Source organism: Callorhinus ursinus, unplaced genomic scaffold, assembly GCF_003265705.2.
Source record: "Callorhinus ursinus isolate GAN/ISIS: 27379988/994484 unplaced genomic scaffold, GSC_fseal_2.0 scaffold14, whole genome shotgun sequence".
Taxonomy (NCBI): Eukaryota; Metazoa; Chordata; class Mammalia; order Carnivora; family Otariidae; genus Callorhinus; species Callorhinus ursinus.
The window spans coordinates 44796403-44823407 of NW_027397076.1; positions in this window are offsets into that span (position 1 = coordinate 44796403).

Here is a 27005-nt window from a genome sequence, read left to right on the forward strand (position 1 = left end):
GAGTCCCTTTTATGTTTTTACATAGTCTTCATGGCATATAGCATATAAATAGAAAGGGATGAGTACTTGAGTGAGGAGCAATTTCAGCTTAAAATATGTGAAAGGAAACACAAATTTAGCAAATGCAAGAAACATTTTTAATGGCTTTACTTTCCTCGAAACTAATCTACTTTTCATAGATTTCATAGTTGCTTTCCACATTTGACCATGTTTTTAAAGACTCAGCACTGGGGGCAGGAGCAGCCTAAACGTGTTATTTTAAAGATTATAAATGTGTCGTGTCATGTTTCCCGGCTCTCATCCCCATTCTGTGCAATTCAGGGGATTCAGGATCAAATTCTGGCCCAGCCACTTACTTATGTGACCTTAGGTACATTAATTAAACTTTCTGAGCCTCATTTTCCTCACCTAGAAAAAGGTGATTAGTAACACGAACCTGGCAATATCTGTTACCTATTGCCTCAATAATGCCTCATAACAAATAACCATAAAACCTCAATGGCAGATAATAATAAGCATTTATTTAGTTCATAGGTCTGCAGGGTTCCGCGGACTTATCTGAGCTCAATCAGACTTAGCTGTGCACAATCCTGTGCCTTCAGTGTGGCTGGCCTGTTCATGTCTGTGAATTGGCTCTGCCAGGGCTTGGCATGCTGTGGGCCGATCTAGGACGGCCTCAAGCATGTACAATTCGAGCAATTTTTCCTTGCTTCATGTGTCTCCCATCTTCCAGCCCTCTAGCCCGGGCTCATTCTCATGACGTGGCCAAGGTGCTAGGAGTGAACAAACCGATTCGCACAAGATTTTTCAAGCCCCTGCTTGCCTCACATCTGCTCAGCTCCAGCTGGCCAAAACAAGTCACGTGGCCCAGAACAGAGTCAGGTGGGAGGGTGCCACACAGTGAAGAATTAGGCCCTTAACACCATCAATCTGTTAGGCCAATGTCTATGAAGCCATTAGAATAGCCCTTGGCGAACCCTCCTACACTGTTGGTGGGAATGCAAGCTGGTGCAGCCCCTCTGGAAAACAGTATGGAGGTTCCTCAAACAGTTGAAATTAGAGCTACCGTTCGATCCAGCAATTGCACTACTGGGTATTTACCACAAAGATACAAATGTAGGGACCCGAAGGGGTACATGTACCCCAATGTTTATAGCAGCAATGTCCACAATAGCCAAACTGTGGAAAGAGCCAAGATGCCCATCGACAGATGAATGGATAAAGAAGCTGTGGTATATATACACAATGGAATATTATGCAGCCATCAAAAGGAATGAGATCTTGCCATTTGCAACGACGTGGATGGAACTGGAGGGTGTTATGCTGAGTGAAATAAGTCAATCAGAGAAAGACATGTATCACATGACCTCACTGATATGAGGAATTCTTAATCTCAGGAAACAAACTGAGTGTTACTGGAGTGGTTGGGGGTGGGAGGGATGGGATGGCTGGGTGATAGACATTGGGGAGGGTATGTGCTACGGTGAGCGCTGTGAATTGTGCAAGACTGTTGAATCACAGATCTGTACTTCTGAAACAAATAACGCAACATATTTTAAGAAAAAAGGAAAAGAAGAAGATAACAGGAGAGGAAGAAAAGGGGAGTATGTCAGAGGGGGAGACGAACCATGAGAGATGATGGACTCTGAAAAACAAACTGAGGGTTCTAGAGGGTAGGGGGGTGGGGGGATGGGTTAGCCTGGTGATGGGTATTGAGGAGGGCACGTTTTGCATGGTGCACTGGGTGTTATGAACAAACAATGAATCATGGAACACTGCATCAAAAACTAATGATGTAATATATGGTGATTAACATAACAATAAAAAAATTAAAAAAAAAAAAAAAAGAATAGCCCTTGGCACCCAGTAGGCACTCGGTAAGAGTTCGTTTCCTTCCCTCCTAAATGTACCCAGTCTCTTTAAGCCCCACCTCAGTGAATCCCCTAAGATCTCTATTTGTCTGTTCAAAAGGCCAAATGAGAGTGAAAGTTATTCTATAAAGGACTTGTAGTTTTCTCTCCCTCTCGAACCAGGGTACTCACCCTCAAGGAGATGAGAAACCAGGTGCCACACCCTCTTTAAATATTTTATGCAAAGATTAGAAGAATGAAATATGATTTTTATACTGAAATACATGCAAATATGCTACTGACTGCTTTGGGCTCCACTGGAAGGGGGTGGCACGTAATAGGGTCACTCTGCTTTACTCTTTGGGGCGAGAGCCCTTCAGAGGACAAGTCTGACAACCTACAGAGATGAGCTTTTAAGTATGAACCTGCTCTGCAGGGGCAGATGTTCCCTATTTACACGCTGCTTCTGAAACTTTCCCCCCAGATCTCAGGCTTCAACCTCAGTAAAAGGGGCTCTGAAACAAAGACAAATAGGAACAGAGGGAAAGAGCACCCATATTTATTTCGCAAGCAAATGAAATTTGGCTAAGCCGGCGTAGGATTGTGGAGAGAACCTAGTTAGAGGAAAGCAGGGAATGCTTTTTGTCTCAGAAGTAGAAGCAAGATCAGCCAAGGAGAGACAATGGATCCTCTAGTCCTGGGTGCTGCTCTGGGAGCTTCCACAGCCCCCAAGAAAACAGTCCCTACCCATCCCATTCCACACACACCCCTCAGGCTGATCCTTGGCAGGGATCCTTCCACCCTGGGAATTAAATGCTCGGGCCTCAAATGCTTTGACATATGGATCAAAAAAATCCATCATGGGGTGCCTGGGTGGCTCAGTCGTTAAACATCTTCCTTCAGCTCAGGTCATGATCCCAAGGTCCTGGGATCGAGCCCTGCATCGGGCTCCCTGCTCAGCGGGAAGCTTGCTTCTCCCTCTCCCACTCCCCCTGCTTGTGTTCCCTCTCTCGCTGTGTCTCTCTCTGTCAAATAAATAAAATCTTAAAAAAAAAAAAAAGTCCATCAAGGCAGAGGTGAGGAGAAAGAGCTAGCACTTCCAGAGATGGACACAGACCAAAGCAGCTCCTCCCCACTCACCCCTCCATCCCCTGGAAGACCCTCTTCTATCATTAACATATTTCTAAATTCTGAATTCTACTTCATAATATCCCCTGCTAGACTCAATGACGTAAATATTTTTCTTTACAATCTTGAAGAAAAATGGATGCACCAGGAAGAAGCCAAATAACCTTGCCTATGCTTTGCCTGGATGCCAGAGTAAGTGGCTATCTCCAAAGCTAGAATAAAAGAACAAAATAAATATGAGGAAGGCAGGTTAAATGACAAATCTGAAAGCAGATTAAGTGACAAAAGCATAATCTAATTAGAAAACTAGAAGATAATAAAATTTATATATAAATCTAAAATTACTCAGGGAAAAGACAAGTGAAGTAGAAAAATGTACGCAGTCATGGAGGAAATCCAGCCTGCTGCCTATACTCATGAATCCCACTCATCGTGCATTAAATATCAATGCTCAACAGACACCCAAGGAACATTGGCGCAAATGTCACAGAAGAGAAACATGACTTAGGGAATGAAAGAACTTTATTATTTATTATTAGCAAAAGTATAATTAGTATCCTCAGAGACGCTGGTATTCTCAACAGATTATGAAGACAAAGGAACAATCAGGAACAAGAAAGGTTCTTGGAGATGAAAAACATGATTGCCAAAATAAAAAATTTAAGACATATAGCATGGTCTGATTTTGTTCGTAGTATATGTGTTTGCATACAGGAAGGTCTGAAGCTTATAACCCAGACTGTTGATAGAAAATTGCCTTGGATTCACTACATCTGTATCATTGGGGATACAGATCTAGTGAAATGAAGGGGCACCTGCACCCAAATGTTCACAGCAGCAAAGTCCACAATAGCCAAACTGGAAGGATCCAAGATGTCCTTCGACAGATAAATGGATAAAGAAGACGTGGTGTATATATATACAATGGAATATTACTCAGCCATCAGAAGAGATGAATACCTACCATTTGCATCGACACGGATGGTACTGGAGGGGATTACGCTAAGTGAAATAAGTCAAGCAGAGAAAGACAATTATCCTATGGTTTCACTCATATGTGGAATATAAGGAATAGTGCAGAGCACCATAGGGGAAGGGAAGGGAGAACTGAATGGGAAGAAATCAGGGAGGGAGACAAACGATGAGAGACTCATGACTCTGGGAAATAAACTCAGGGTGGCAGAAGGGGAGATGGGGTAACTGGGTGATGGGCATTAAGGAGGGCGCATGATGTGATGAGCACTGGGTGTTACACACAACTAATGAATCATTGAACACTACATCAAAAACTATGTACTATATGTTGGCTAATTGAATTTAAAGAAAAAAATTGCTTTGGAGAGCTGGAATAGGATTGGTGGCCTGAGCAGGGGGTAAACTTTTACTGCTTAGTGTAGTGCTTAAGAACAGAAATTACACAAAGGGATTCAGAGTACAAACTTCCAGGTATAAAATAAATAAGTCACAGAGATGAAATGTACAGCATAGGGAATATAGTCAATAATATTGTAATAATGTTGTATGGTGACAGATGGTGACCACACTTACCATGGTGAGTACTGAGTAGTGTACAGAACTGTTGATTCAACCTGTTGTATGCCTGAAGTTAATACAACATTGTATGTTAATTATACTCAAAATAAATAAACACACACACACATAGATTCCACAGCAAACTGTCATGTTTCCCATCCAGAGATGTCACTTAACTCGCTGTGTATCCTTCAACATGTTACTTAATTTCTCTGTGCTTCTATTGCCTCAACCATAAATATGGGACTATTCATACTATGTAGTAGGAACATTGCTACTCCTACACACATGCCATGAAATATTATTCAGCCATTAAAAAAGAAGGAAATTCTGCCATTTGTGACATGGTTGGAACTTGAAAACATTATGCTAAATGAGATGTCAGACAGAGAAAGACAAATACTATTTTAGCTCACTTACACATGGAATCTAAAAAAGCCAAACTCAAAGAAACAGACTAGAATGGTGGTTACCAGGAGCTGGGGGCTGGGGGAAATGGGGAAATGTTGGTCAAAGAGTACAAACTCCCAGTTATCAGATGAATAAGTTCTGGGCATCCAATGTATAGCATGGTAATTATAGTTAATAATACTGTATTATATACTTGAGAGTAGCTAAGAGAATAGAAATTAAGTGTTCTCACCACACACACACACATGTGAATTTTGTGACTGATAAAGGTGTTAGCTAAAGTTATGGTGGTAATCAATATGCAATACATAACTCACTGTGCATCTGAAACTTATACAATGTTATGTGTCAATTATATCTCAATAAACCAGGGGTGGGGGGAGTATAGCTCTCAAACACATGAATCTATATGGCCTTGTTAGATATCCTTAAATTTTTTTAATTTTTAATTTTTTAAATTTTTTCCATTCTGGCTCCTTTAGTGAATCTTTACCAGAAAGTGGACAAAGGAAATAGATCATTTTTTTTTACCCCTTTTTACTAAAAGATTTAGGGAAGAGTTTAAAATCAAGAGTAAATATTTCCTTCTTGTGTGTCAGAAAGAAAGAGGAATCTAGCTGACAGAATCCTAACTCCAGCTTTTGGTTCCGTCGCAACCACAGAAATAATGCCTCTACAAAAACTGCAGGTTTCTGAATATTGGTTTAAACCGACGGCCAAATGGGGTCTGAAGGATCATCTGTAGATGCCCTTCATTCAGACCATTATCACAGAGAAGCAAGTTCACACTAAGTTCACATATGCTACTAGAGATTCTCTTCACTCTAGGCAAAGTCCTGGTTCTGGGTAGTTGCAATTATGTAAATCGAGCACATTTGAAGTATGCCAGGGGAGTTGGTATTTAAAATAATAATTTGGTGAATCTTTTTGGAAAGCAAATTATTAACTCTTCATTTTCTTGGTTTGCAAAACCAGATTTTGATATAGGACATGTTTAAAGTGAGATAAATCTATAATTCTGCTTTCTAAAGTGTGTAATCTTCCGGGACTTCAAGCACCAATACTCATGATGCCTTGGATTAATCAAATGCAATTTTACAAGCTTAACTAAGGGCAGAGATGGTGGCCTGGTGTTTCCCTACCTGAATTCTATTCTAGGGACTCTCAAGGGCTGGAGGAAACTACAAACATTCCTGTTTCTGTGCCTCACACACCTCAAACCAAATCCCATCACAAGGAATTTACCTATCTCGGCTCAGACCCAACAACTTCTTGTTTTTTAAAAACTGTTTCCGGGGCACCTGAGTGGCTCAGTCAGTTAAGCATCTGCCTTCGCCTCAGGTCATGATCCCAGGGTCCTGGGATCCCCTGTAGGGTTCCCTGCTCAGCGGGGAGTCTGCTTCTCCTTCTCCCTCTGCTCCTCCCCCCTGCTCATGCTCTCTCTCTCTTGCTCTCTCCCTGTCAAATAAATAAATAAAATCTTTAAAAGAAAATGAAAACTGGTTCCCTTACTACCCTTAAATTTCTATTTTCAATTATTAAAGAAAGACAAGTCCTTTATTAAAACCAAAACTACTCTCATTTAAAAAAAAATTATGCCTACTCTTTACTAGGCACAAAGCATTTTTAATACCTGTCAGTTTGAGGGTTAGGTCCCGGGCCAAGTTGCTGAAACATATTATGTATATGTGTACCACATCCTTAAAATTAAAACACAACAACATTCGCTTAACTCAGGAGCCCTAGTCAATGCAATTCAATATTTTAATTCACTGAAATAAACATGTTTTGAAAGCTAGCCTGAGGTGGAAAGCGCAATAGAAGAGAAAATGTCAGTAAAGCAAAGGGGACCAAGGTGGCAATGGAGAAAAGTAGTAAAAATATTATATATCTTATAAAGGCAGAAGACAGCTCTCCAGTGGTCTAAAAACCCCTTCTGTTGTGCCCAGTGCTTTATGACCACCACTCCAGATGTCAATGGGTACTGCTATAGGAAAAAGAAATGTCATTAGACCTCTTTGTATTAATTTCATTCAAAAAGCCACAAAAAAAGTAACTATAGCTCGTTTTTGCATGAGAAAAATTTAAAACCTCAGACATCAGATTGGCTTAAAACCTCTATTGGTGCCATGATGAATGATGCCTTTGTGAGCTGACCTTGATTTTGAATGTTGCCTTAAAAAAATTCATTATGAGAAAGAGAGGACCTGAAGGAATTCCTTCCAATGTATTAATAGTTCTCACCAAGACAATTAGGTCATGGCTGAATCAAGTCAGAAGCACCTCCATCTCTAGAATATGTTGAATTTTTAAAAGCATTTTTCAGTTATACACGTTGTAGAACAGCTCACCCTTAGAGACTGGGCTCTTTTGGACCTTTCAGAGAGTCAGGGGGCCAGAGACAAGTTCTATCTTAATGCGTCTCTGCTAAACACTTCAGGTGGGGAATGACTTGGCTATGAGTGTTTTAGGAAATAATTCAAATGACAATAGAGTGATAATGAGGTTCTGAACTAGGGCAGTATCCATGGGAATGGCAAAAAAAGGAATGAGTCAAGAAATCTTGAACAGGCAAAACTAATGTGGTTTCTTGACTAACTAACTGGATGCAAGAAGTAAGGCGGATGACGACAAAATGTCTAGGTTGTGTGAATCAAGGAGAAGGTAAGACCAGGACGTTTAAGATCCAGAACAAAGGAGCAGGAAAGTCAGACCTAGGGAAGGAAATGAATTCCATATGGACACGCTGAGTTTAAAAAACTTTTAGGACATACAACAAACCAGTTGGAAATTCAGATCTGAAGTTCAAGAGAAAGAAACAAGATCTGAAGAATAGGATCTGGGGGCATGCCGCCAAGTTCAATCCAGGGAAGAAGAGGAGATCCCCTGAGGAAAAGAGTGAGGAAGAGAGCTCAGAACAGAAGTCTGGAAGTAGCTAACAGCTGTGAGCAGGCAAAAGAACCTAAGCCACTCATGCAGTTTGAATTAAACAACTCATCCTTCTACTTTATGGAGAGAAATGGAGGGTGGGAGCGAGGGAGGAGATGCTACTCATCCTACTGTAAGAATGGTATAGGGCGTAAAGGGGGGCTGCTCGCCCCAGCAGCCAAACGTGAACGGCCCCAGCGAGTGCGGCAGGCCTTGTGGGGGGGGTTGTGCCCTAAGACTCGAGACACAGGGTCGAGTGGACACAACTTCAAGTACAAGTGTGAAGGAAGGGGGTGAAGTCAGCGCACTGCCCCACCGTCCCAAACGGCCTCCCCGTCGGGACTCCATCACCACTTCCCACCCTCTTCTCTCATTCCAGATTCTTCTTCCAAAGGCCAACAAAGCTTGGATTAAAACCTCAGGCATCCTTCAAGTAACGGTGGGGCGGGGAGGGATTTACCTGTTTGGTAACAAACCTGTTTGGGACAGTAAAAGTATCCAAAGTAAAGGACCAAGGTTTCCTGCAGTAAATGTACATGTAAACCACACAGAAACACACCCTTCTGCAAAGGTGTCCACAGCTTCCTTCTTGACCTAATGGAAGTTTCCAGACTTTCTTGATGCCACCGACTCCCCCTGACGTGGCTCCCTTCTCTTTCTTCTCCACCACCGTGGCTCAGTTGTGACACACTCGTGCTCGGTGCTTCTCCGTGAACCTGAATGGCCATCTCCTCCCGATAAGCTGCCCTGTGCTTGCCTCAGCCTGTCTCTCCTTTCATGCTCAGCTTCTGCTCTTGTTCCTCCTCCACACTTAGGTTGACCCTAGAAGGCACACGAGATCGTAGTGCGCCGTTCACACAGGTGAAACCTTCACAGATCAGCCAGCCCACGTCTGTCAGGCGAGGTGCTCCTCCTCTACCGGTTGCAAGGAGAGTATACAGAGTAGTTCAGGGCGATATAAATTCCCTTCAAGGCAAGGGAACTCCAAAAATACATTAGAAATAAGCAGCCTTCAGAGAGTCATATTGCTCTGAAGACAGACATAATTTCCTGAAGTAAAACCTCCTTTTTATGAGCTAAAACATAAATTCCCATTTTTGCCAGTTGTTCAGGATTATTGGGTCAGAACAACTCCTTTAAGTAAACATTCATAATGTTTCCATTATTTTCTGTGTGAAGAGCTGTTCTGATTCAAATATATGCCCTATAAGTTTGCAAAGCATTGTTTTTATCATTACTCTACTTGTGTTTTTACTACAAAAGCTCCTTGTTGCTGATAGATGATATTTTTCTTGCCATCAAATTATTTACTACATCTATCTAATCCTTTTGCGCTCTGTATAATATTTCAATTTAGAAAGGAATATCAATATGTTGTCTCTTGTGCTCAGAATACTTTTAGAGTGAAAAATCTAATGGCATATTCAATCACCCTGTTATTGTTATCAGTATATCTTGATACAATGGTAAGTGTCTAAGAAAGCTAAAACCCTGAGCAAAAAAAAAGTGAGGTCATCCACAGGGGATACATATATAGTGATTATTACTGGGTTCATGTTTTCAATTTAATAACTCCCTATGACCCATTTGCCCTTAGGATATAACTGTTGCAACAAAATTATTTCACTTATACTCTGGTTAATGGGAACTGTAATTCTAGTCAGCAGCCCTTTGTGTTACAAAAGACTATACCTCCTACCAATTATTCACTGGGTTTAAGATATGCATTATAATTCAAATAAAATTTCTCTTGTAAGGTAATGGAGAATGTGACCCTTTTATGATAAACTATAATTTGGGGGTGCATAATACAATTGTCCGTCATTTGGTATTTCCAGAGATAAAATATATTAGAATATCCTGCTCTATGCATTTCATACAACACGCCCTAGTAACACATCCTTTTGTTTTCTTGAGCGTGATTTAAAAGTGTTACAAATGTCTGCTATATCCAAGAAAGAACTCTTTTTTTTAGAAAGAGCACAAGTGGGTGCAGGAGGGAGAGAGGGAGAGAGGGAGAGAATCTTAAGCAGGCTCTACACCCAGCGTGGTGGAGCCTGACGCGGAGCTCGATCTCACAACCCTGAGGTCATGATCTGAGCCAAAATCAAGAGTTGGATGCTTAACCGACTGAGCTACCCGGGCGCCCCCAAGAAAGAATATTTTAATAATCTCCTTAATCTCCCTTAAATCTCTCTGGCATAAATTTTCCTCGAATTATTCTTCACCACCAGCCAAACTGATTGGTCCCCAAAAGAAGTCTGTGTAATTTTCTATTCTCTTATTTCTCGATTTACTTTGCTTCTACAAAGCAAATGCTGTAGGATTAGGGCTGAGTGAAATAAGACATCTTTGAAAAGGCTTTCCTATTGTGTCCCTCCATCGGTCAGAAGTAGGACACCTTTCTTTCACTCGTGTGTCCAAAAGACAAACAGGATTCCGAGCCACTACATCCAAGACCATGTCTCTGTCATGGCAGCCACTTCCTTCAGCGCCGTGGCCAGTCTGCCTCCCTACTTCCCCAGAGACACATGTAAGAGGACGTTCCAAGAAAATGTGCTCTGTGGCCTGGTCCCTGAACTCTACTCCCTCCAGCCCTGCTGGACTGGACCAGGCCAGCTATGCACCTCAGACCCTCTCTTGCTTTTGGCACAGGTCTGGGTGACAGCCGGCCTTTTCCTCTTTTTCTTCTGGGCCCCACTGTGGTCCTGCTTCTTCCCCGGTGTGCCACCAGCTTAGAGGAATTCCAGGCACCAGATTCCTAAGACAAAAACAAACAAAAATACAGATCGTCCAATGCCTTTCACACAGCCCCTCCTATCTGGGGTAGGGTCCATGTTAGACCTTGAGGATTCCAAGAATCATTTGGCCAAGATTGACTAAGAAGTAAACTTAATGAAACTCACTGAGGATAAAAAAGGAGGAATCAGATACCTTCTCAATCAGGGAAGCCGAACTAGCTAGGAGGCATGTGTCTGTGTTACCGAGAACTTGGTACTTGGTTTTTGAAGACTGGTTAAACAACTCTGAAGTCTATAAGGCCAACGTTCAGAAAAGGAAGAAATGGGCAAACCGTTAGCCATGGGCACAGGCTGAAGCTGCTGTCCACACACAGGGAGAAAACATGTGAGCAGGCTGGAGCCCCACAGGCACAAGCTTATTGTCCACAGGCCGTCAAGAAGGGACAACTGTAAGCAGGCGGCAACCCCAAGAACCGAGGGAGAGGAAGAGCAAAAGCAGACCCAGAAGTTGTTGGAGTCTCTGCACCCAGGGAAGGCCTCTTTGAAAGGGCATGCGTGATTAGGTCAGATCCACCCAGGAAATCATCTTTTTTATTAACTTAAAGTCAACTGATTAGGGACTTTCCCCTGCAAAATCCTTTCACTGTAACCCCTAAATAAGTGTTTGATTGAATATTTCAGCCCAACCAAGTGGACATATCAAGAAGCCATCATACCCCCCATCCCCTAAAACTAACTGGGAAACACTGCTAGTCTACATTTATTCAATACATGAGCACCTACTATATGCAGAACCCTGTGCTGTGCACTAGAGGAAAGTGACTTTATTGCATGGAAAACCTACAAAAAGGAATGAAAAGTGAGGCACCAGCATATCTAATGAATAAAAATTAATGACAAGAAGGATTTAAAATTAAGATATAGATTTTTAAAATTATATTCAGAACCAGCACAAAAAGAAAACTGGTTTCTATTTAAAAAAAATAGAAAAAGGCATTCGTATTGGTATAGTATCAAAGTCATATTAATATTAATGTGTAATAACATTCTCAGAGTACAGACCATGATTTAGTTGATTTTCTCGATGAAGCTTTCTCAACTTCTAAAAATGCATAAATACATAAAATATGTTAAAGAGAAAATTATACTTAAGAGTTCCTGAGAGGAACCACTCCAATTCCAGACTATAAAAATTAAATTTCATCCTCAATAGAATTGCATGTTATAAAAACACTATGTCTGTCACTGTTGTTTTGGTTATGCTCAAGAGAATGAAAGGTAATGCAAAAATACACTACAGGAACAAGAGGAGAAAACAAAGTTGTGAAGTTTTTGTATATATTTTGTTGTGAGACCTGTCACACTCCTGAACACTGAGTCCTGTATTCAACGGTGTAACCTGCATAAAACCGGGCTTCCTGGAGTCTGGGCTTCCTGGAATCCAGCCTGAGCACCATGGCGTGCCCAAAGTCTGCTCTCATGTCTCCTCACGCTCTCCCCCTCCCCATATTTATTTTATTCATTCATATTCTCTCCCCTCTCCCCGCCGGCCTCTGCCCTTGAATATGCTTGTCCTCCCCTCTCCTCTCTTTTCTACTATAGCATAATCTGGCCTGTTCTTGGCTTCTGCCCCACACCCACACCTCATTCAGCACAACAGAGGCCCTGTCTCAGGCCGAGAGAACAAAGGATCTTTCCTCCATGGAAGGTAAGGGAAGCGTACAATTGCAAATACCCATTACTTTATATAATTTTTTTCCTGACAGAGCAGTAAATCTCCAGTGAATTTGCAAGTAATGAATCAGAACTAGATCTTTCATTTCTCAGACATAAAAAAAAGTCAGAAAAAAAGATAAATATACTCATCCCAGGTGTCACACTGAAATAAAAAAAATATGTTGTATTTGTTCATTTGCTGAACTGCTCTTAAGATTTTTATTTCTCGAGATGAAATGTAAGGTATTTGGCTTCAAAAAAGATAAAGATTTATTCTGTATTTGATTATTTTTAAAGTAATAGAAAAGGAATCTTATGGTCTGGAATGGTTCTGAGACAGAGGGAAAAAAAAAAAAAAAAACAAGAGTTGATGCCCAGCATTATTCGTGCCCGAGATGGAAACCAGATCTGTTACAGCTGACTCTCGACTATTCCAGGAGCTGACTGGGCAATTTGTGAATTAGAGTCTCTGCTTCTCTTTATCCCTCCCGCTGCTGGACACTTGGCCATTGCACTGCAGGTCGAGACTTCTATAGGAAAGTGAACAGGGCCTAGAGAAGCCAATGCTCTAGTCAATCCATTCTGCTCACCCGCTACTTGCTAAAAAGCTTAATGTGAGATGCTAAAAAAAATATCAAAATTAGATGTGTAGATTTGGGGGGAGCATTTCAATTACCTTGCTATTCCTGTCCCTCATTATTTTTCATATTTAAGACTAGGCTTCATATTCAAGCATGCAATTTAATCATCCAAATTCATTATCCAGGATGAATTAACAGGAAAAAAATGTATAGTGATAACACAAGCTAAGATTTAGTGTATTAATTTCACCATTATACATCAAGGGAATATGGTTCAATAAAAATTTTTAATATTTTATTTTTGAGAGAATCAAGATAACCCATTCTACTTATTCACTCAAGATTTTTCTCTCAAGATTTTTATTTTTCTTGAGGTGAAATGCAAAATCCCCACTATTCCTTTAAAAATCTGTAGTTAAAATTGAAATGCTTATCAAAACCTTAAATGTCTGCCTTATTCAAGCCCAAAATAATATATCCATTAAAATGATGTATAAGAAATGAAAAGTCCTGAGAACTCAATTTAGAAGATGTAAGCTAGAGAAAAGATTTGAAAACTCCAGTAGACCTTTGCATGCAGAAACTTTGCCTCAGAGCCACATACCGCTGAGCACTTTTCCTATTTGACCTTATCAGTGTGTGCCCAGCTTATGTGTCTCACTCAGGCACTCGCTTATTCATTCAGTGAGCATTTCTAGAATGTCAGTTCTATGCCAGGCACTGTGCTAGCCATCGCGGATGTAAATATGAGATAGGAGGTGATCCCTGGTCAAGAACGTGAAGCTCCACACTGGAAGCCGTGAGAGTTTTGAACAGCATGGATAGAGGCTGGTTAAGGAAAATACCCAAGTACCTCAAGAAACAGTGCCTTGGGGGCGCCTGGGTGGCTCAGTCCATTAGGGCGGCTGCCTTTGGCTCAGGTCATGATCCCAGGGTCCTGGGATCGAGCCCCGCCTCGGGCTCCTTGCTCAGCAGAGAGCCTGCTTCTCCCTCTCCCTTTGCTTGCCTACCGCTTTCCCACTGCTTGTGCTCTCTCTCTCTTTCTCTCTGTCAAATAAATAAATAAAATCTTTAAATAAAAAAAAGGAAAAGGAAACAGTGCCTTGTTGAGTAAGTCATATAAGAAAGGGACTCAGGTGCCTACAGTTACACCGGTGTGTACAGGCAGAATCCGGACTTGTATGAAACGCCGAAGCAAGTGATGGCCTTGTCTACAAATGAGCTAAAGAAGGTGGAAAAACAGCTGGAGGAGACCTGCCTCACATCTCTGTTTTCAGTAATGGCAGACTCAGAATTTGGGACCAATGCTCCTGAATTTATCTTTTCTACCTCATTGTTGAATCTACCCACAAAGCAGTTGGTTCCCAGTGGCAAGCCAGACCACAAAGGAAGCAGGGAGTCTGTCTAGGTCCCCAGCTCCACCATCTGTGGAGATCGTCCCGGCTCTTGTGGATCATATCCAGCAGATCCAGCATCTGGTGTGTAAGGAATGGAACCTAAACGTCTGAGTGCACCTGCTTTCACACGCCCCCTCCATAGTCTGCCCTATATCACTGCCTTCTCCTATTCAGTCATGAATTCACATCTTCACTCAATACATATTTATTGAGCACTTAGTAGGTGCCAAGTACCATGTTGTTGCTGGGGCTCTAGAGCTGAACAAAACTAAAACAGTCCCTATCATCATGGAGCATCCAGTCAGGTAGGTAGTTTCTAGAACTACAACTCCTATCCTCAACTCTTAAGTTTTTCGGCTCAACTCTAAAACCGTGTTCTTGCCAGGATTCTGCCCTAAGAGGTGGGATCATTGCATCCTACCCGAATTTGCTTCCTTACATAGTGGGGGCCAGGCAATAATATGGAACTGAAGGAAAAGAGAGGGGAAAATGGCATCATTTTTACTTTTAGCTATGGAGAAGGCTGTAGCACCAAGCCAAGAGAATAATCTGAAAACAAATCCAAATATACATGGGATCCACGAATAAATTAGTTCAGTCAACATCTAGGTCACCAAAACTGAGAAGTTTCTAATAATGGGTTAGGCTGACAGAGGGCCACAGCTAAGAGATAAGTCCAGCAGCCAGGTGGCTGAGGAAAGGGGAATCTAAACCAGTATAGCCAGGCCCTACCCCTCACCAGCTATGTACCTCAGCTTCCCCATCTGTAAAATGGAAATGACAATAGCATAGAACTCTGATGAGACCATTGTAAGGATTATATGACTTAGTGCATTTAAATGATGGTTCCGGGCACACCATAAACTCCTCAATAAATGTTAACTGTTACTATTCCTCTCCCTGGAGAAGTCAGAGAAACCATCGAGGAAGACTCTGGAGCTCAGTTCCAAGAGACTTTCATGTTTTTGCTCCACAGACTGCACACCACAGGTCATGCTCATAAGAAAACAATTAAGGTACAATGCTTTCTCTTGGTAGGTAGCATGGCTGATGGGTAGTCAGAATCTTAAGGTAAAGCAACATGAAGAATTCTTTGATGAACTATAAAATATTACTAATGTTCATGGAGGGTGACATTGAAAAACAGAGTAGGGAGAATGTGAAAGGGTTTGGGATGAGAAGGAAGACTGCCTGAGGGAGCAGGGCAGAGGGGCTGGTGATGGGAAACCCAACCAGCATCTCACCCAAGAGACCCAGCTTTGGCTTTCCTGGAATGGAATTGCTAATGGCTCATCTTCCTAAAGAGAATCTTTTGCTTTTCATTTTCTGTTTAAAGAGATCAATCTATTCTAAAAATTGAATAAGGCCAAGTTGTACTGAAAAATTTCCGCCTGGCCCAATCTTCTACTTCTTGCTTCATTCAACTCCACGAAGTGTTGTCTCTCCGTGAGGAATTCTTAGACACTTTCATTTGCCCTGTAAATCTCTAGTTTTTGTTTCCCCCTCAGTGACTTGTTTTGTTATGGATCCAGTTTTGTGGCTCACAAACATATTCTCCTCAGAAACGTCTTGTGAAGCAGCCTCCACAGGGCTGCCTGGGGCTTGAGGTCTTTCATTTCCTCTCCCGTGGAGAGCTACAAGGAGCCAGCATGGAGACCAGAATGAGGGGAGAGAGGGAGCAAGTTGCACTTCGTTGTCCGAGCTCGTGTTTTGCAGTTTGCCCTCCTAGCTACAGCGATTCCTTAGCTCTTTTCTGGGGTTATGAAATACATTTTGACCTCATATCTTAATTGACACCTAAACATAAATTTTCTAGAAAATAAGGCATATCGTAAGGGGCAGTTGAATTTTTACCTTATTCATGATACCTATTTATATTATTTAAGGTGATTTGGTTCAACTGTGGTTTCACAAATAGATGGAATCATTTCCGGAAAAGTCATAAAAGTAATAATAACAAATCAATGTCTTATTCCAGAATTATAAAAGCATAAGCCTCTTTTTAAATAACTACAGTTGCATGTCAGAAAATCTAAACAAATGTGTAGTTAAGAATGATTGCTATACCTTAGGGACTTAGTTTATACAAGACAGATTAGCAAGATAAGAGCCTCATTATGCATGAAAGTCATTTGTTTTTCCATGAATCCAGCACAGCACAAGTTTGGGGGTTGCAATTCATAAAGAGACCGAATGTGAAGACTGAGCGCTGTTATGACATTAATCTTCATGAATATGGAAAGGAGTGAATTATTATCTTTCTCTTTATGAGCTGAAGAGAACTGTCGCAACAAATTTGAATCTTGGCATATATTGGAATGCAGGCTGGAAGGGCCCCAGAGAGTTAGTCTAACCCTTCAGTCCACCCACAGGAAATAGAGAATCAACGTTTTTAAGAGACTCAGCCACCTTTACGTGGTGAGTTAATGGCAAAGATAGCACAGACCTCAGGACTCCCCAAATCAGGGCTCTTGTGATTGACCCAAAAGACAGGCAAATCGTCCCTTACCTCCAGTTTTTCTAAACAGTCAAGAGTCTTCTGCTGTGATACACACCTGGCACTAATAGGATTTTATGTGTCAATTATACTTCAATTTTAATAATAAGAACGACAAATAAGACACCCGAGAGAGCCCGCTTTCTCTCTCCACTATGTGAGGATACAAGAAGCTGGCCACCTATAAACCAGGAAGACAGACTTCACCAAGAATCAGACCAGGCTGGCCCCTGATCTCAGACTTCCAACTCCAGAACTGTAAGAAATAAATTTCTGTTGTTTAATTAAGCCAAAAAAAAAAAGTCTTCTACATGTGTGCCCTCTTTAACTCCTTTCACATAGGATTCTAAACTAAATCTAAATAATCCATTTTTGATCATTTATTGCAAGTTAACCGGCTTCCTGGGATGTATCTACTTGGTGTCTATGTTTACGCTATGTAAATTCCACCATCAATGAGTTCTCAGCTCTGTTTTGAGGCCTAAAGTTAGGAATCTGAGCATTTCTAGACAGGTGTTCAGTACCATGACCTTATAAAGAAGCCTCCAGGCTACTCAGTTTAGGCTGTGCTCTCTTCTATTTAACTCCGGTATTTTTAAAATCCCACTGAAAATCCATTGACGTTCTGTTTACTGTAAGGAATTGCAATTTCTGGAGGAGTGGTTGGGGCCCTTTTTAGAGAAGCAAGATTCCTTAGCAAAGAAATAAAAAATATTTTTAAAAAGTAAAGCAAGCAGTCACTTCAAAATCCTTTGGAGGCCTCTACTATTGGAACTACTACTAATTATAAGCATGTTTTCTATAATTTCTGTCAGCTAGGGAAACTTGCTTAAAAAGATATACTAGCAGAAAAGCATTGGGAAACTAGAGTAGCAATCAAAAGACTTCAATTTTAAGCATTTGCTTCTTTGCCAGGGAATGCAGTGCAAGAAGAGAGGTATAATGATAAGAACCTAGCCTGGCTCCCAAGTCTGACATCCCACCTACAGCTTGTGTGAGCTTGAGCACAAGTTTTAACCCGTGAGCCTCAGTTTCCTCCTCATGAGTCTAAGTACGTATAATTCCTACCTCTGGAGTGGATGGAAAATCTACATGAGATATAGCTGACACACCCAGCAGAATGTCAGATTCCTGACCGGGGCTCAGTGAACTCCAGGGTATTATCTCCTCACACAACCTTACCTTCACCCACCCTAATCTCTCTGCGTTTGTTCCTAATCTGGAAAACCTATTTTACAAGAGAACCATAAGGATTGATGCACAGAAAATGTTTGGAGCATCTGACTCACTGTGAAAATCCTTTCATAGGAAAAAGAATTGCTAAAAGACAAATATATAACAAAAAGATCTCCTTCCAAGACTTAAGACACACAGAGGAGGCACAGGTAATAAGATTAATTGGTAACTGCAAAGTGAGAAGAAAAGAACTGGAAGATGGTCGGGTCTTCTGGCTCAGGTGACTGAGTGCACAAAAGCAGGCGAGGCACAGGCTGGGACGAGTTGAGACTATGAGGAAGGAAGGCAATGGATTTGGTCTGAGATGGCAATGGATTGGGTTTTAGACACTGCTATGGTCTGAATGTTTGTGTCCTCCCAAAATTCATATGTTGAAATCCTCATCCACAAAATGACTCATTAGCGGCCTTTGGGAGGTGATTATGTCTTGAAAGCAGAGCCCTCATGATTGGGATTGGTGCCTTACAAAAGAGGCCTCACCGAGCTCCCTGGCCCCTTCTGCCATATGAGAACACAGCAGAAAGACACCACCATGAACCAGGAAGTGGTTTCAGAAGAGGATCACGCTGGCACCCTGATCTCGGACTTCTAACCTCCAGCCTGGAATATTGCTGTTGTCTATAAGCCGCCAGTCTAGGGCATTTTGTAATAGCAGCCCAAATGCACTAAAAAGGACATGTTGAGTTTAGGCTTTATGAATCTTTACGCATCCCTCCCCCCCAAGCCGATAGACAGTGGTTTCTCAACAAATGCTTCAAGCATGTGCGTGCCTTTAAAATGACCTAATTTGCAAGAAACCCTTTCATAAAGCAAAGAACCATTTGATAAAGCAACTCCTTAACATAACTGTTTTGTGAATTCCAATTCCAGTAGATCAGGTTTTCCTCCAAGAAAAGCACATCCGCGCATGTGCTCATTATGATCATTAAGAATAGATTTTCTAATTCATTGCTCTGGGAATGATGACTGCCAATTCTGAAATGCATTCGAGTTGTACATCACAGCTTGTATTTAATCCCGTTTATCATTTCACAAGTAAGTTGTCGTCTTTGTTCAAAAGGAGGCAATCTAATCTTTAGAAACACTTTGGGAGATGGTGTATGAGTTTCTCAGAAATTATCATATTTAACACCATGGCTCTTAATCCTGGCCACAGTTTTCAGGAGGTTTTCCCTCCACCCAAAGCTCATCCCCTCCCTATCATACACTATGCCACCATCACTCCTTCCCACTCCCCCTCCCCCCACCACACACATGTACACAGAGAATTTTAAGACCTTAGAGAAAGTTCATTCTTACTTTGGAAATACCACCTCCATAATATATCAAACATATTACAACAAGTCATGTAAATCCCTTACAAGATTATAGGTTTAGCTGCGGTAGACTAGTTGCTATAGTATTATGTTCTAAAGATATTTAAACTAAATATGATTAATTTCAATTTTGCAGAATTGGGTTTTTTTTTTTAATTTGGGGGGCAACAAAGAAATTTAAACTGTCACACCTTGTTATAGGCCCTTGAAAAGCTTGCGGTCCACTCAGCACGTTTTCTGTACTAGCCAACAGATAAAACGCTCCCAACAACAAACCCCCACCAGAAGGAAAAGATAAAACATGAGCACCTGAAGAATATTTTTGCTGATTTTTTCCCTCCCAGTATAAAACATTTATATCATTTGAAGTGCTTATCTTAGGCTCCTTTGTCTCCGTGTAATAGGGGCCATGGAGCACCAAGCTATTTGGCAATTGCTGATAGCTAGCTGGTCCTGCAGGTGAAGGTGCCACCGCTCTTCCTGCCGTGAGATTCACTAGTGTACGCAGGGGTGGTGTGGAGTGAGTGCGCCCCTGGTCAGTCTTGTGCTCCTCTGGGCTATTAAAAGACCTCTCCACAAACCTTCTAGGACCTCCTAAGGGAGGCCTAAGATAGAGTTTGGTCATCCATGGGATTGTGCTCCAAATTCTATAAATTTTGGACGATAGTCACAAGCATGATATGACCAAAAGCAGAATGTAATTATTTAAAAGACTTATCTCACCAAATTGCCAAATATGCAATGTCAAATACGCAAAGATGTCTTGGGCATTTGCCTTGGTAGAAATCAGTAGCAGAAATATACCGATAACTGGGTTTCTCGAAATTCGTGACTGATTTCGGAAGCTACTTTGCTAGGTTCCTCCCAAGGCTACAACGCCAAGGACAAGAAAAGCCACAAGTGCTTCCCTCTGTTCTTCCTGGCACAGTACGGTCACTCTGCTAATCCAGGTCACACCTTGAAAAAAAAAAAAAACAGAGCAGGAGGAAAGAAGGAAAGTGGGAAAACCAGCAGTGGATTGAACGCTGTACAAAGATATACATGTCTCTTCTACACCGCAGACTCTCAAATCAACACTCTTCCCTGTGAGGACAACTTGAGGCAAGACAGAAGGAAACAAAGGCCTGTTTAGCCAATAATTTGACAATATTCTCTGGACACCCTTTTCCCCTAATTAGTTAGTCACTTTCTTTCAACAATGAAAGAAAAGTAGTTCTTATAATAACTTCTCAAATAGCAAGATTGTGTTCAAATTAATGTGTTCATTTAAGTTCTGCATTTCACTCTACCCGAGACCGCACTGGAGAATTGATTTAAAATAAAAACAGAAACAAAATAAAACCCACTGCACAAGATAATTGCAATTTATTGATGGTATTAATTATTTTAGTTCCTGTTTTGTCACTTTGGAAACAGATTTAAAAGCCCAAGAGATTAAATGTAAAGGGGAGAATTGAGAGTGGGATCCAAAATGGTGACGTAGTAAAATTTGAACTCAACTCCTCCCATAGACCCACCAAATCCACAGCTACATTTGGAGTAATTCCCTCCGAGAAAGGACTAGAAACTAGCTGAACAACAAAGGATAAGAGGTACACATCAAGAAGAGTAGAAGAGGCAGACATATTGTAGGCAGACCACCACACAATAGGGAGGGATCTCACAAGCCTGGAGCTTCTCCTAGTGGAGTGAGGGCTTTGTGCCCCTTGATCAGGCACCCCAACCCTTGGGACCTACATGAGAGAGTCAAGGCCCCTAAAATGTCTGGCTTAAGAAACAGTGGTGCTGGGGGGCGGAGCAAGATGGTGGAGGAGTAGGAGACCTAGATTTCCTCTGGTCTCAGGAATTCAGCTGAATAGGGATCAAACCATTCTGAACACCTACGAACTCAACAGGAGATCGAAGAGGAGAGTAGCAACAACTCTCTGAACAGAGAAGCGACCACTTACTGGAAGGTAGGACGTGCGGAGAAGTGAATCCGAGGCGATATTCGGGAGGATAGATGGCGGGGGAGGGGCCTCCGCCAGCCGCTTCTGGCAAGTGCTAGAGCCGCGGAGCACAAAATCGGAACTGTTAGAAGTCGGCGGCTCCGCTGAGGGACGTCGCTGCAGTGGCTAAGCGGGGGGTGGAATCCTCCCGGGGCAGTGTGGTCTCGGGACCCTTGGGGTCGCAGAAGGACCAGGGGTGCCTGAGTGCGCCTGAGCTCCCAGGGATCGGAGCGGGGAAGCCGGCTGCAGAGACGGAGCCGAGGCGCGGGCTCTCAGCTTGGGGTTGCCATAAACTGTGATCCGCGGCCCAGTCGGGCCACTGCTCCTCCAGCAGGGACCCAATAAGCGGCAGATCCGGGGAGACTCCCCTTCCTCCCCTGGGAGGAGCGGCGTGGGAGCGCACCGCAGGGATCTGCTGGGTTTGGAGACTCCACACGGGGTCGGGTGCCAGAGATAGCAACGCTCGGTCGCAGGCCGGGTGAGCGCGGAGTGCGGCCTGAGACTGGGGACACGGGAGTGACTGCTTTTCTCTGGGGGAGCACTGAGGAGCGGGGCCCTGAGTTCTCGGCTCCTCCGGGTGGAGATTGGGAGGCCACCATTTTTGCCCTGGTCCTCCAAGGCTGTACCGAGAGCTTGCAGGGAACAAAAGCTCCTGAGATCAAACCCGAGCAGCTTGCTTAGCCCGGACTGACGAGGGCGGGGCAATTCAGCCTCCGGCAAAGACATTTGGAAACCACAGCAACAGGCCCCTCCCCCAGAAGATCAGCACGAACAGCCAGCAAGCCAAGACCAAGTTTACCGATCAAGGAGAATGGGAGAACTCCAGCGCTAGGGGAATATTGCACATAGAATTAATGGCTTTTTTTTACCATGATTCATTAGTTCATCAAAGTTAATTTTGTTAACTGTTTTTTTTTATTTTTCTTTTCCCTTTTTCAACCAACATCTTATCACTCTTTTTTTAAAAAAAACATTTTTTATTTTTCATTTTTAGAGTCATATTTTATCCCTTCATAGTAGTTACCCTTATTTTTGGCATATATATATAAGTTGTCCTCTCTTTAAAATTTTGAGAAACAGTTTCTTCTAACAGATCAAAATATACCCTAAATCACTAGTGTATGGCTCTGTTCTAGTCTCCTGCCTGATCACATTCTCTCCCTTTTTTCTTCTTTTTTTTTCTTAAATCTTCTTTCTTTTTTCAAACAACTTCTTATCTTATCAAGTCCTTTTATAAAATCTTTTATAATTTTCATATTTACATTCATCTTCCATCGCTTCATTGTATCAACCCTTATTTTGTACATATATGTCTTTCTTCCTTTAAAGTTTTAGGAGGCACTTTTTTCTAACAGACCAAAATACACCCAAAATCTAGGGTGTGGCACTGATCTATGCACTAGCCTGATCATATTTGATCATATTCTGCTTTTTTTGTATTGTTCTGTTTTTGTTTTTATCTTTTTTCTTTTTTTTTCCTTTCTCTTTCTTTGTTCTTTCTTTCCCTTTCTTTTCCCCTGGCTTCAGGTCTTTTCTGATTTGTATACAGTATATTTGCTGGGGACGTTGTAAACCTGTTAGCATTTTGTTCTCTCATTCATCTATTCTCCTCTGGACAAAATGACAAGATGAAAAAAATCACCTCAGCAAAAAGAACAAGAGGTAGTACCGTCAGCCAGGGACCTACTCAATACGGACATTAGTACGATGTCGGACCTAGAGTTCAGAATCATGACTTTAAAGATACTAGCTGGGCTTGAAAAAAGCATGGAAGTTATTAGAGAAACCCTTTCTGGAGAAATAAAAGAACTAAAATCTAACCAAGTCGAAATCAAAAAGGCTATTAATGAGGTGCAATCAAAAATGGGGGCACTAACTGCTAGGATAAATGAGGCAGAAGAGAGAATCAGTGATATAGAAGACCAAATGATGCAAAATAAAGAGGCTGAGAAAAAGAGAGAGAAACAACTACAGGATCACGAGGGCAGAATTCGACAGATAAGTGATACGATAAGACGAAACAACATTAGAATAATTGGGATCCCAGAAGAAGAAGAAAGAGAGAGGGGGGCAGAAGGTATATTGGAGCAAATAATAGCAGAGAACTTCCCTAATGTGAGGAAGGAAACAGGCATCAAAATCCAGGAGGCACAGAGAACCCCTCTCAAAATCAATAAAAATAGGTCAACACCCCGACATCTAATAGTAAAACTTACGAGTCTCAGAGACAAAGAGAAAATCCTGAAAGCAGCTCGGGAGAAGAGATATGTAACCTACAATGGTAGAAATATTAGATTGGCAACAGACCTATCCACAGAGACGTGGCAGGCCAGAAAGGACTGGCAAGATATCTTCAGAGCACTAAACGAGAAAAATACGCAGCCAAGAATACTATATCCAGCTAGGCTGTCATTGAAAACAGAAGGAGAGATAAAAAGCTTCCAGAACAAACAAAAACTAAAGGAATTTGCAAACACGAAACCAGCCCTCCAAGAAATATTGAGAGGGGTCCTCTAAGCAAAGAGAGAACCTAAAAGCAGCAAAGAGCAGAAACGAACACAGACAACAGACAGTTAACAGTCACCTTACAGGTAATACAATGGCACTAAATTCATACCTTTCACTAGTTACCCTGAATGTAAATGGGCTCAATGCCCCAATCAAAAGACACAGGCTATCAGATTGGATTAAAAAACAAGACCCATCGATATGCTGTCTGCAAGAGACTCATTTTAGACCCAAAGACACCCCCAGATTGAAAGTGAGGGGGTGGAAAACCATTTACCATGCTAATGGACACCAAAAGAAAGCTGGGGTGGCAATCCTTATATCAGACAAACTAGATTTTAAAACAAAGACTGTAATAAGAGATGAGGAAGGACACTATATCCTACTTAAAGGGTCTATCCAACAAGAAGATCTAACAATTATAAATATCTATGCCCCGAACATGGGAGCAGCCAATTATATAAGGCAATAAATAACCAAAGCAAAGAAACACATTGACAACAATACAATAATAGTGGGGGACTTTAACACCCCCCTGACTGAAATGGACAGATCATCTAAGCAAAAGATCAACAAGGAAATAAAGACTTTAAATGACACACTGGACCAAATGGACTTCACAGACATATTCAGAACATTCCATCCCAAAGCAACGGAATACACAGTCTTCTCCAGTGCCCATGGAACATTCTCCAGAATTGATCACATCCTAGGTCACAAATCAGGTCTCAACTGGTACCAAAAGATTGGGATGATTCCCTGCATATTTTCAGACCACAATGCTTTGAAACTAGAACTCAATCACAAGAGGAAAATCGGAAAGAACTCAAATACATGGAGGCTAAAGAGCATCCTACTAAAGAATGAATGGGTCAACCAGGAAATTAAAGAAGAATTAAAAAAATTCATGGAAACCAATGAAAATGAAAACACAACTGTCCAAAATCTTTGGGATACAGCAAAGGCAGTCCTGAGAGGAAAGTATAGAGCAATACAAGCCTTTCTCAAGAAACAAGAAAGGTCTCAAATACACAACCTAACCCTACACCTAAAGGAGCAGGAGAAAGAACAGCAAATAAAGCCTAAACCCAGCAGGAGAAGAGAAAGCATAAAGATCAGAGCAGAAATCAATGAACTAGAAACCAAAAGAACAGTAGAACAGATCAACGAAACTAGGAGCTGGTTCTTTGAAAGAATTAACAAGATTGATAAACCCCTGGCCAGACTGTTCAAAAAGAAAAGAGAAATGACCCAAATCCACAAAATCATGAATGAAAGAGGAGAGATCACAACGAACACCAAAGAAATACAAACAATTATAAGAACATATTATGAGCAACTCTATGCCAGCAAATTAGATAACCTGGAAGAAATGGGTGCATTCCTAGAGATGTATCAACTACCAAAACTGAACCAGGAAGAAATAGAAAACCTGAACAGACCTATAACCACTAAGGACATTGAAGCAGTCATCAAAAATCTCCCAAGAAACAAAAGCCCAGGGCCAGATGGCTTCCCAGGGGAATTCTATCAGACATTTAAAGAAGAATTAATACCTATTCTCCTGAAACTGTTCCAAAAAATAGAAATGGAAGGAAAACTTCCAAATTCCTTTTGTGAGGCCACCTTGATCCCAAAACCAGACAAAGACCCCATCAAAAAGGAGAATTACAGACCAATATCCTTGATGAACATGGATGCAAAAATTCTCACCAAAATACTAGCCAATAGGATCCAACAGTACATTAAAAGGATTATTCACCACGACCAAGTGGGATTTATCCCTGGGCTGCAAGGCTGGTTCAACATCCGCAAATCAATCAACGTGATACAATACATTAACAAAAGAAAGAACAAGAATCATATGATCCTCTCAATAGATGCAGAAAAAGCATTTGACAAAGTACAGCATCCTTTCTTGATCAAAACTCTTCAGAGTATAGGGCTAGAGGGTACATACCTCAATATCATAAAAGCCATCTACGAAAAACCTACAGCGAATATCATTCTCAATGGGGAAATGCTAAGAGCTTTTCCCCTAAGGTCAGGAACGCGGCAGGGATGTCCACTCTCACCACTGCTATTCAACATAGTATTAGAAGTCCTAGCCACAGCAATCAGACAACAAAAAGAAATCAAAGGCATCCAAATCGGCAAAGAGGAAGTCAAACTCTCACTCTTTGCAGATATGATACTGTATGTGGAAAACCCAAAAGACTCCACCCCAAAACTGCTAGAACTCATACAGGAATTCAGTCAAGTAGCAGGTTATAAAATCAATGCACAGAAATCAGTGGCATTCCTATACACAAACAACAAGACAGAAGAGAGACAAATCAAGGAGTCGATCCCATTCACAATTGCACCCAAAACCATAAGATACCTAGGAATAAATTTAACCAAAGAGGCAAAGGATCTGTACTCAGAAAACTATAAAATACTCAGGAAAGAAATTGAAGAAGACGCAAAGAAATGGAAAAACGTTCCATGCTCATGGATTGGGAGAACCAACATTGTGAAGATGTCAATGCTCCCTAGAGCAATCTACACATTCAATGCAATCTCCATCAAAATACCATCCACTTTTTTCAAAGAAACGGAACAAATAATCCTAAAATTTGTATGGAACCAGAAGAGACCCCGAATAGCCAGAGGAATATTGAAAAAGAAAAGCAAAGCTGGCGGCATCACAATTCCGGACTTCCAGATCTATTACAAAGCTGTCATCATCAAGACAGTATGGTACTGGCACAAAAACAGACACATAGATCAATGGAACAGAATCGAGAGCCCAGAAATGGACCCTCAACTCTATGGTCAACTTATCTTTGACAAAGCAGGAAAGAATGTCCAATGGAAAAAAGACTGTCTCTTCAACGAATGGTGTTGGGAAAATTGGACGGCCACATGCAGAAAAATGAAACTGGACCATTTCCTTACACCACACAACAAAAATAGACTCCAAATGGTTGAAAGACCTAAACGTGAGACAGGAGTCCATCAAAATCCTAAAGGAGAACACAGGTAGCAACCTCTTCGACCTCAGCCGCAGCAACTTCTTCCTAAAGACATCGCCAAAGGCACGGGAAGCCAGGGCAAAAATGAACTATTGGGATTTCACCAAGATAAAAAGCTTTTGCACAGCAAAAGAAACAGTCCACAAAACCAAAAGACA